Source organism: Balaenoptera ricei, chromosome 3, assembly GCF_028023285.1.
Source record: "Balaenoptera ricei isolate mBalRic1 chromosome 3, mBalRic1.hap2, whole genome shotgun sequence".
Classification (NCBI taxonomy): domain Eukaryota; kingdom Metazoa; phylum Chordata; class Mammalia; order Artiodactyla; family Balaenopteridae; genus Balaenoptera; species Balaenoptera ricei.
Window position 1 is genome coordinate 92,619,290 of NC_082641.1, and position 11,463 is coordinate 92,630,752.

The window sequence follows — 11,463 nt, forward strand, 5'->3', positions numbered from 1 at the left end:
GGCAAAGAAATCAAGGGTCAGTTTTGTTCTACTTGGGAAACCCGTCCCCCCAGTTCTCTGAGTCAAGGCTGGGGGAAGCCCAAGAGCAGAGGCCCAGGTGCCCCTGCTGGTTCCTTTAGAATTCAAAGGAGGGCTTCAGAGCTGAGCTGCCAAAGACTTTGTAGCCAGACTAATTAGTCTCTAGGAATTTCCTGTAAGAGTTGAAGGGCTGGGCTGGAAACTTGCAACCAGTTGCCCTGGTGAAGTGGGGGAAAAAAGGACCAACAACGCTGCTGAAGTACCACAAAAGCCCTTCTTCCTCAAGAGGGATTGAAGGCAGGCTTGTTTCTGTGTAGTAGGCTGTGAAAAGCCATTTCTTTGCTCTGATGGGAACTGGACTCAAGGGAGTTTCCCTTCCAGCAAGATGCTGAAGAATAAACCAAATGCTGGCCAAATCTCAAGCCGGGGTCCACAGGCCAGCCAGCCTGCCTGCTTGCCGGCTTTTCTTCTTATATACCACTTTTTCTTTTTCCTATGTTTCTTCCTTCCTTCAGCATGGTCAGAGGCCTTGGCTGTGATAGATCAGGTGACTGTTGGGGGTACCACCGCTGGACACAGAATCTGGACCTTGAGTCCATCGATGTAACCTCTTGGGATGGAATTAGATGTTCTCTAATGTCTCTTCCAGTTTTGATGTTTTTCTGCTGCAAATTTGCCCATGTCAAAAGCTTCATCCCAGTGAGAAATGCAGTTAGAGTTCTAGCGCCTATCATCTGCCTTTCACAAACTCACTAGTCCATCCATTGCCTTCTGTCCAATGACTCACTTTAGCTAGATCAGCTTCTCAGGACTGTCCCAATTTTTAGATCAATGGCTTATGTTTCTGGATTCCCTCCTTCATGCATGCATTTGTGCATTCAGCAAAGGCTTACTGAGCATTGACTTCATACTGTGCTCATATCCTTGGGCTCCAGGAGTATTGGGGGGCAGTGCCATGCGTCTTTTTACTTCTCCATCTTTGCTTTGGTGGTACCCTGCCCTCTGCCTAGAACCACTTTCTCCTTGTCTAACTGGTGACTGCTTACTTAACCTTCATAGTTAAGTTAAAAACTGCTTACTTAACCTTCATAGTTAAGTTAAAATGGTATCTCCTCACTCTAGCTTTCTCTGATCACCCCATGTATGAATTTTTTCCTTTGTGTCTCCGTCCTTCCTTCCTTCTATTCTTTCTTCCTTCCTTCCTTCCTTCCTTCCTTCCTTCCTTCCCTCCCTCCCTCATTCCCTTCCTCCTTCCTATCTATCTATCTATGGCACATCTCTATTTTAAACACCACTCTACTTTATTCCACATATACATTTTTCCTTACCCAGATAGGCTGTGAAATCTTTAAAGGCAAAAATCACGTTTTATTCATCATGGTATCCTTAAGCCTAGCATATGCTTTGTGTGTAGAAAGTATTGCTGAATTAATGCTGCATTGATTTAAACATTTATGTTTTTTATGCTGTTTTTTAGCATAAGGAAAAGTTGAAAGTCTATTTTTCTAACTTGTCCATAGGTATTTATTTTTAGTTAGAGCAATATTCCTAAAAGTGGACAATAAATATGTAAATGTAGTTGTTTAACTGTCAAAAAGAAACCAGAACTGGATGGTAGTTAAAGTGATAAAAATATTATATTCAAGACTGTAGGGGAAATAGAGATCTCAGTATAGAACTGAGCTCAGTTCCCAGTACATCATGGGCAAGTGGGGATTTATAACCAAGGAGCAGGATAGGGATCAGTGGATGGAAAATCACTAAGGGGAACCATCAGGGGTTAGGGGGATTCTGGCTAAACTGACTTAACCTGATCTTTGCTGAAGACAGGCCAGGGTGATGAGACATCATTTGGAGGACAGGGGAAGATGAGGAACCTGATTAGATATGGATGATGAGGAGCTCTTTTAAACTGACCTAGCAGGGTTCTGGCTACAACTAGATTTTATAAGGAGGTATATGGCTGCGCCTAGGAGAAGGTTCAGGAGCCTGACTAAAGTTTGGTCAAGCAAAGAATCTTTGTCACAACCTAGAGAAAGAACACCATAAACTATGAAAAATAATCCAAGAGAGATTGAAGTATCATCCTCAAAAGTAATACCTGTCTTGGGCTTCCCTGGTGGTGCAGTGGTTGAGAGTCTGCCTGTCAATGCAGGGGACACGGGTTCGAGCCCTGGTCTGGGAAGATCCCACATGCCGCGGAGCAACTGGGCCCGTGAGCCACAATTACTGAGCCTGCGCGTCTGGAGCCTGTGCTCCGCAACAAGAGAGGCCGCGATAGTGAGAGGCCCGCGCACCGCGATGAAGAGTGGCCCCCGCTTGCCGCAACTAGAGAAAGCTCTCGCACAGAAACGAAGACCCAACACAGCCATAAAATTTAAAAAATAAAATAAAAAAATCAATAGGGGGAGAGGAATTCAGGTGAAAGGGGAAAAAAAAAACCTTTAAAAGTAATACCTGTCTTGAGCCAATAAAAATGTACGACAAGTCATTTATAGGATAGACTGCTTTCACACATTTGGTCGGTAGTATGGATGGTAAATTCTGTGGGGACGGGAGCAAAGATAAAAATGTTTTTTGGCCCATGAAGTTTTTCTTATTATTGACAAGGTTGGTGCATGTGCATTTCTAAAATCTGATTAAAAATTTTGTGTTCTCTGGGGCTTCATTAATGGGGTATTTTGGCACAGAAAAGTGAAAACCAGGAAGAGAAATTAATATTATTTATTCTCCATAACTAAGGTTAGAGTCTCAAGCTAATGATTGGGTTGCTAACTAGTCCATAATTTGACTTCTTACATGGTTACAGCACTTTTAAAACCTGTCAGTTGAGGATATAAACCAAGCTAGCTACTGCGTTAAGGCATAAGTGTAGAAAAGAGTTATTTACATGCTTCTAAAGCACCGTCAGGCCAGAGAAAGCACGTGAAAAGCCTTACAATGAATTGCAGCCTGTCAGGGCCTTTGAAAGTGTTAAGTACCGTACAAGTGCCCAGCGGGGATTCTACTAACACTGTTAATTGTCCTACCAAACAATGGTGGCAATAGCATGCCATTCCCCCACCAAGTTTAACATATCATTTGCATTAACAGTGTAAAGTTGTTATTAAAGACAGGCTATTTTTGCCAGTGCAAATGTTGCATCTTCTCTTTTCCTTCTCTTGCAGTGGCACAGTATTTAAGAATCTGCTGCTCACCCACCTGTTCATGTTTATTCCTGGGAGAACCATGTTCCTGTCATCAGCAAATTTCTTTCTTTGGTTGTAATACTGCCCCGAACTCATCTAGGATGATGGGCTTCAGAAGCACAGAGTTGGGCACCAAGATCCCGGGAAATGTGTGGCCCAGTTTTGCCAGATCTGGAAAGGATCAAGCCCCAGAAAGCCATGAACATTCTTCTTCTTGGCATTTGATTTTCAATGTACCCATTGTTTCACATGCATGTGATCAAGCCCTGGAGTTTTCCTTCTCTGGACACCCCCATCACAAATATCCGTGGGGTCAGGAAAACTCCTGGGCTTGCATGTTAGCTTGAGAGCATCCTGATGAGGAAATGGATACTTTGTGCAAAAGATCTCTTCCACTCAGATGTAGTCAATTCCAATACTGGTTTTATCTACCCGAAGGATGGTTTCATTTCCGATAACGTCTCATTTGGGGTGACTAGGAAACACTGTGCAAAGGTCTTGGTTTTATTACAATAAAATTGTTGGTGAAAAGCTAGAATCCAGGACGTAAGCTAAACAAAGACAGACCAGAATGTCTCCTGCTCTTGGAATCTAATCTATGCACACCTCTGTCATTAGCAGGAGGAAAGGGCTAGAAAAGAGAGACAGAGAGAAAGGGAAGAAGAAATGAAGCGAATAAGAATTGGACAAAGTAAAAGAAGAAGACACATCCCCATGCTGGCCTGGTAGAGCCACACTTAATACATGGGCTTTAACAAATGCTGAAGACCAATAATTAAATGCAACAAGAACCCCGGGTCTGGCACTCCTTCTAAGCAGGAGGAAAGGGGTAGGCTAAATGAAACTAACCTACATTTACACCTCTGTCACCTGGGTTGTACAGAAGACTCCTAGGCTATTTGGGAGGCACTCTGGAGGATACATGGGGTTTTCGGCCACCAGGATTAAGAAACTAATTAAAGCAGAAGAAATACAAGCTGTTCTTGCACAAGGGGACATGCTGTGGGGTGGAGGAAGGATAGGGACTCTCCTTCAGGAGAGAGAACTGGGCATCGGACAAGAGTGGGGGCCAGACTTGGACAGAGCTATGCGGACTTAAAATTTTAACAGTTTAAGTCCATCAAATCTTTAAAGACCAGGCAATCCCCATGCTATTTAAACCATTCAAGAGTGTAGAGGAGAGAAGTAAAGCCTCCAAATTATTTTATAAATATAGAACAATATTTATGACAAAACTTTTCAAAGCTATCACAACAAAAGGAACTAGAGACCATATATGAATACAAGCATCTCAGACAAAATGTTTGTAACCAGAATCCAATAGAACTTTAAAAGAATAGACTTCATTCCAGGTGGGCAAAGGTCGTTCTACACCAGGAAATCTAGTAATATAATTTCCCATGTTTCTCAAACGAGTAAAACCATTTAGTCATCGCCATTGGTGCTTAAAAAAAAAAAAAGGATAAAATGTAACATATTTCATTATTTTTTAAACTGTCCTTAATAAAATAGGAACAGATACTTTCTTACTATGTTAAGATATATATAGAAGGCCGGCATCAATGTAAATTGGTGCAGCTGTTATGGAGAACAGTATGGAGGTTCCTTAAAAAACTAAAAACAGAGCTACTATATGATCCAGCAATCCCACTCCTGGGCATATATCTGAAGAAAAGCATAATTAGAAAAGATACATACACCCCAATGTTCATTGCAGCACTATTTACAACAGTCAAGACATGGAAGCAACCTAAATGTCCCTCAACAGAGGAATGGATATAAAAGATGTGGTACATATATATAATGGAATATTACTTGGCCATAAAAAAGAACGAAATAATGCCACTTGCAGCAACATGGATGGACCTAGAGATTATCAAACTAAGTGAAGTAAGTCAGATAGAAAAAGACAAATATCACATGATACTACTTACATGTGGAAGCTAAAATATGACACAAATGAACTTATTTACGCAACAGAAACAGACTCACAGATAGAAAATAAACTTATGGTTATCAAAGGGGAAAGGGGGTCGGGGAGGGATAAATTAGCAGTTTGGGATTGGCAGATGCAAGCTACTGCATATGATAAACAACAAGTTCCTACTGTATAGCACAGGGAACTATATTCAATATCTTGTAATAAACTATAATGGAAAATAATATGAAAAGAACATATTTATGTATAACTGACTCACTTTGCTGTACACCAGAAACTAATACAACATTGTAAATTAACTATACTTCAATAAAAAAAAAAAAAAGCCAGCATCATGCTTAAAGGTGAGGTAAAAGAATAATTCCTGTTAAATTCGGGAATGAGACATAGATGCCCATTAACTACTCTTAGTTAACACTGTCCTATATAAGTATTAATTAATGCAAAGACAAGAAAAAGAAATGAAGTTGTAAAACAACAATTACTTGCAGAAGATTTAGTTCTTTATTTAGAAATTCCACAATAATGAGTTGATGTGTCATTAGAGAAAAGTAAGGAAATTCAGTAAAGTGGGTATTACAAATATAATGAGAAAATTAATAGCTTTCTATATACAGTAGCTACTTGTTAAAATTTTAATCTTAAGAATCCCATTTACAATAACAGTAAACACAAACTACTCAGGAAATGGTCTAACAAGGAATGGATAGGAATGAATAATAGATTCACACATCTCATACTCTCTGAGAACTGTTTTTATGGTTTTAAACTTTCAGCCTATAGGAAGGCCTGATTCTCAGTAGAGTCTGTGACTAATTATAGTGAAATTGGGCCCCCTGGAGCTAAGCTGCCTTGTCACCACATTTTAGAAGGGAATCAGCACTGTCCCCAGAGTCCAGACCCCAGAGGCCTGACTTGCTCACTAAGTGACTGTGTGACCTACACAAATAACAACTTTTTTGAACCTCGGAATCCTCAGGGTTTAAGAAAAAGAGTGGGTTGCACATATTGAATCAAATACAATAAACTGGAGTTCATAGATGTGTTTTCTTTGACCTGCTTGAAATTAGTTTTACTTAGTAGTCAAAACTGGGATACTTTGCATAAAAATCTGCATTCTCAGCTTCCTTTGAAAATTGCACCATCTGACATAACAGAGCTGGCCTCTCCCATTGCTACAATTAGCTGTAGCTGCAGAAGCTCTTGCCCCTTCTCTCAGAGCCTGGCCCCAATTTTGCAGACACCACCGCCCCCACTGCCCACCGTCCCAGGGTGACCACCACGGTGTCACCAGCCTGATTATTTACCTGATCAGCTGACCCTGAAGGCATTTCGTTGCAGCCCTTGGTCATTCTGTAAGACTTCTTTCACTTTTACAGTTTAATGATTCTAACATTTGGTCTAGCTGTCAGTCTAGGAAATATATGCCTTTTCCATATTACTTAAAAGCCTGGGCATTTTGAGCTACTGTGGGTGTAGCAAGCTCGGGCTCCATGCTTTTCTTTCTTTTTCCTTTTGCTTGTAGCAGACTATCCTTGGTTACCATGGTGATTACCATCCCTTAATGATACGCTGCTACCACACGGGGAATGTAATTTTCTTCAAGCGTGGTGGAAAGCAGTGGGGAACAGGAGTAGGTATAAAAGCTTTCTCCCCGCCTCTGTCCCTGGGTGCTCCTCAGTCACCACAAAGTACAAGAGCAGGCTGCTGATCAATCCCTCCAGACAAGCTAACACGGGAGCTGCTGTCAAGATGGAAATATCTTCCCTGGGTCCCAGTGCACATGTGGGAACCCTGAGAAAAGCTATTTTCAACCTCTGAAAAGTGTTCTGCATCAAGTCTCATGGGACTTAATTAAAATAATCAGATTTCACAGCCAAGGCTTTTGACTCTAACCTCCTACATGAAATGAGCATCCCATGTGCAAAGAGGCCCAGCTCACCCGTACTCAGAGCAAGTGATGTCTCTAATTGCATGCTTGCCTACTGGTAGGGATCTCTGGGTCCGAGCTTGGCCCTTTCTGACCAAACTGAGGGCAGTGGCCCTGCCTGGACCTTCCAGGCCTCACTTCTGAGGTGTCAGGGGTTCTGACTGTGGCCAGGGAGGTGGGAGAAGAATGCGGGCTCTCTCTAGTCCACAAAACCCTCCAGCATGCAGGGGCTCCCTCCTTGCAATGTCACTTTGAGAGGCAGGTTGGATCTGCCCAGTGCTGACCTGGCTCACCAGGACTTTGAAGTCTCTAACTCCTAAGGTCCATTTTAAAACTATGGCTAGAGAATAACAAAAAAGAAGCAGACTCACAGATATAGAGAACAAACCAGTGGTTACCATGGGGGGTGGGGGGAGGAATATAAGGGTGGGAGAGTGGGAGGTACAAACTATTGGGTACAAGATAAGCTCAAGGATGTACACACAATGTTCATTGCAGCTCTATTTACAATAGCCAGGACATGGAAGCAACCTAAGTGTCCATCGACAGGTGAATGGGTACAGAAGATGTGGCACATATATACAATGGAATATTACTCAGTCATAAAAAGAAATGAAATTGAGTTATTTGTAGTGAGGTGGATGGACCTAGAGACTGTCATATACAGTGAAGTAAGTCAGAAAGAGAAAAACAAATACTGTATGCTAACACATATATATGGAATGTAAAAAAAAAAAAAAAAAAAAAGGCGGGCTCCTTAGTTGCAGCTCGTGGGCTCCTTAGTTGAGGCTTGCAGGCCCCTTAGTTGAGCTTTGCCAGCTCCTTAGTTGCGGCATGCAAACTCTTAGTTGCGGCATGCATGTGGGATCTAGTTCCCTGACCAGGGATTGAACCCAGGCCCCCTGCATTGGGAGCATGCAGTCTTATCCACTGAGCCACCAGGGAAGTCCCACAGCCTCTTAGATTCTTAAGTGTACAATACAGTTGCTATCTCTAGGTACAAGGTTGTACAGCTGATCTCTAGAACTTACTCATTTTGCACAGCTGAAACGTTATGCCCGTTGATTAGCAATTTCCCATTTCCCCCTCCCCCTGAGGTTGAATTTTAAGAAATGAGTTAATAGACTAGAGTCACCTCTACAGGACTTACCCTCTCTTTTCTTCTTTCATGCCCCTTCAAATTTCCATACAGTTAAATTTTTATTACAGTAAGTCACTGAATAGATATGTGATAAAGCAAGTAGAATCTAGGTGATAGGTATACAGAGGTATCCACTATAAAATTATTTCAACTTTTCTACACATTTGAAATTTTCACAATAAATAATGGAAAATAAATGACTGAAGCAGAGTTTACAAATGGGTGGCCCACAGGCCATGTAAGATCCAGAGACATGATTTATTTGGCCTTCAAGATTTTTTTTAATTAAAAAGATTTTTAATACAATTTTTAAAGGTTACTTTCCATTTACAGTTATTACAAGATATTGGCTATACTCCCCGTGTTGTACAATACAGCCTTGAGCCTATCTTACACCCAATAGTTTGTATCTCCCACTCTCCCACCCCTATATTGCCCCCCGACACACACTGCTAACCACTAGTTTGTTCTCTGTATCTGTGAGTCTGCTTCTCTTTTGTTATTTTCACTAGTTTGCTGTATAAGATTTTTAAAATATTGAATCAGTTGCAAACATTTTAAAAGGCAGGAGATGTCAAATAAAAATCTGGATTTCTGGGTTTTCTGGAAAAATCAAGAGATTCAACAGTATCAGGCCCCAGGTTCTTGCATGGAAACACTTGGCTGGAACTGGGGAGTGGCTGTCCCCTCTCGGTGGGACACGTCTTCTCCACTTGGACACAAGACCCACTAGATATGCACTCCTCATTTATCTTACTTGAATGGACTGCTTCTCAGTTGATGACGCTGATACAGAGCAACCTCAAAAGGGGGGAAAAAGACACAAAAGGATGGCATATGTGCACACATACAGTTGGCAGGAAAATGCAGTCCTGCACCTTCATCCTTGTTTTGTTTGGTCAGGGGGCAAAGCCTCCCCACTTGGTCTTCTGCTCACAGCCTCCCGAGATGCTGCTCGGTGCCAAGCCATGAGGCTAAGTGGACAGAGTAGCCCATAAACAGCTCTGGGTGTGGCTGTATCGAAAGGAAGGTCTTGGGACTAGCTGAGCAAGGCTGTATTTATTTTCAAATGTCTGCCTTCTGACTAAAATGCCTCAGTGAGCGCCCTGAATAGACTGTCTCCTATCAACTTGGTGCCATCATCATTTACCATAAAGCTTCGTCGTTAGATGCCAGGCAAAGAGAGCCAAGCGGACCTCAGTTGTCCTAGAGCCTAAATTAGATCTGTGCATATCACGATGGGAAAATTCTACCTCTTTCATTTTTCTTTCGGACATAAAGGAGGTGTGTGGGTTAAAATACTTTCTCAGAGGCAAATGGATGCTTGTCCCAGGGTTTAGTGTTTCCCCAAACTGATTTTTCCTCTGCTTCTGCCTTTTCCTTGCAGGGATCCACACTCAGAATGATGCTTCACTGGGGTGTGCTCTGCTCCCGGGGTCTCTTCTTGGTTGGGAGGTCCTAGGGTGGGAAACGCGTCTTTTAAATTTACTGATAATCAGTCCACTGCGAGAGCTGTCCAGAGCGCAGTACATCCTCTTTGGTGATGATACTAACAGTGAACTCTGCTCCCTTTGCCCCTCTGTCTCCAGTGCTTTCTTCTGAGCTTGGAATCAATTCTGTCTCCTTCCTTGGCCGACTGTCCTTACGTGGTCTGACCCCTGCTCACCTACCAGCCTCATGTTACCCGGCTCTTCCCTGCACTTCCTGGGAATGTCCACACCCAGGCACACTTTCTAGTTCTTAAATAGAAAGCTTCTTCCTAATTCTCAAACACCCACAGCTCGTCCCCGCCCTGGGGCTGCTGTATGTGCTCCGCCCTCTGCCTGGACGCTGTTCCTCCAGCTCTCGGCCTGCTGCCCTCATTCTGCCCTTGGGTCGCAGACCAGCCCCCTCAGAGGCCTTTCCTGACCTCCATCCTTTTCCCCTTACGCTCAATTGCTATTACATTATGCCCTCATTTTTCCACTGTAGTAATTATCTAAAGTTTATTTCATTTACTTATTCATTTCTTGTTGCTGCCTCTTCTACTTCAGTGCAAGCACCACAAAAGCAAGGACCTTGTCTCTCGTTCACCATAGAATCCCCCATTCCTGGAACAAGTGTTTAATCCATGAATGTCCACACCCAGGATGGTGAAGGAACTCTAACAATTGTGAGGCTGCAGGCATTAGGGCAAATGCTTCCAAAAAAATCAAGTCTATACACATTATTGGCTCTGCCTCTAAGAATGGCCTTTGACTGTTGGTAACATCTGGATGCCAATATTAAATTAAACCATGGGCGAGGAAGGCTGAGATTTAATGGTGCAATTTATTTCCTTAATTACTAGGAGTTTATAACATGGCTTTGACTGGTGACACAAAAGGCAAGGTTGCCACCTAGTGTTTAGATGTGTAGATGTATGGCACTAGCCATACCTTAAAAGAAAAAAATGAATGAGTCTATAGAAAGCCACACTTCCACAAACTGCTACAACACAGACCAGAATTTACCAACGGAGCACAATTCTCCACAAAGTGTGTCTTAAGGGGCCCCGAATGGACTTGTTCCAGTCTCATGGGCTTCTGTCAAAAGTTGAGATACTGTCTTTGTTAGCTACTCAAGAAATCCCAAGCAACCAAGAGAGCTGTGGAGCTCAGTTTCAGAAAGAAGCATATTCTCCAGACTGTGTTTTCTTAAATTCCACCTGCCTCCCCTGTCAAGGTGTGCTGCTTATAAAATAAGTGAAATCAGTGTTAAAGAAAACAACAACCCACTATCTCAATTGCTTTTTGTCCTGGTGACATAAGGAAGGATGTGTCCTCAAGGTTCAGGAACTCATTAACCATTTAGACCCCTAAGTGGTTGCAGCCAAGCAGAAGACTTACCTGTGCTGAAAAATCTTGGTAGCCTTAGGCTGGGTATTTTCCATTTTCCCGCCATGCTGAAGACTGGCAAGACAAAGGGAAACTGTGAAAAGGGGCCAGATGAGGGTGGCACCAGGGGAACCCATTTAATAAAGAGCCTTGGTTATAGGCTCCTAAAATATCACTCCGGGAAACTAGGTTATTAGAAATGATGGAAAATGGGTGGTGAGATGAGCTGGTAGATGGGAATAACCATGGCAACCAAACTATCCGTTTTCTTATTATTTCACTTTCCTTGAGACTAAAAATAGATCAACTGTAGGTCACTGCAAACAAGTCCAGCAATGGTTTATGTCTCCTGCTACAGCTTTTGCTAGCTTATTTGTGGGCATTTGAAGAAA

The 11,463-nt window shown here is 42.4% G+C and overlaps 1 long non-coding RNA gene across 2 annotated transcripts in view; it reads right to left on the bottom strand.

The window, feature by feature from the left end:
- Window positions 1–3,367, bottom strand: part of LOC132362431 (uncharacterized) — a 95,641-nt gene extending 92,274 nt beyond the window's left edge. For both annotated transcript variants that reach the window (XR_009502373.1, XR_009502372.1), the window contains exon 1: window positions 3,220–3,367. This is a non-coding gene — a long non-coding RNA (uncharacterized LOC132362431). The remainder of the gene's footprint in view (window positions 1–3,219) is intronic.
- Window positions 3,368–11,463: the final 8,096 nt, after the last annotated feature.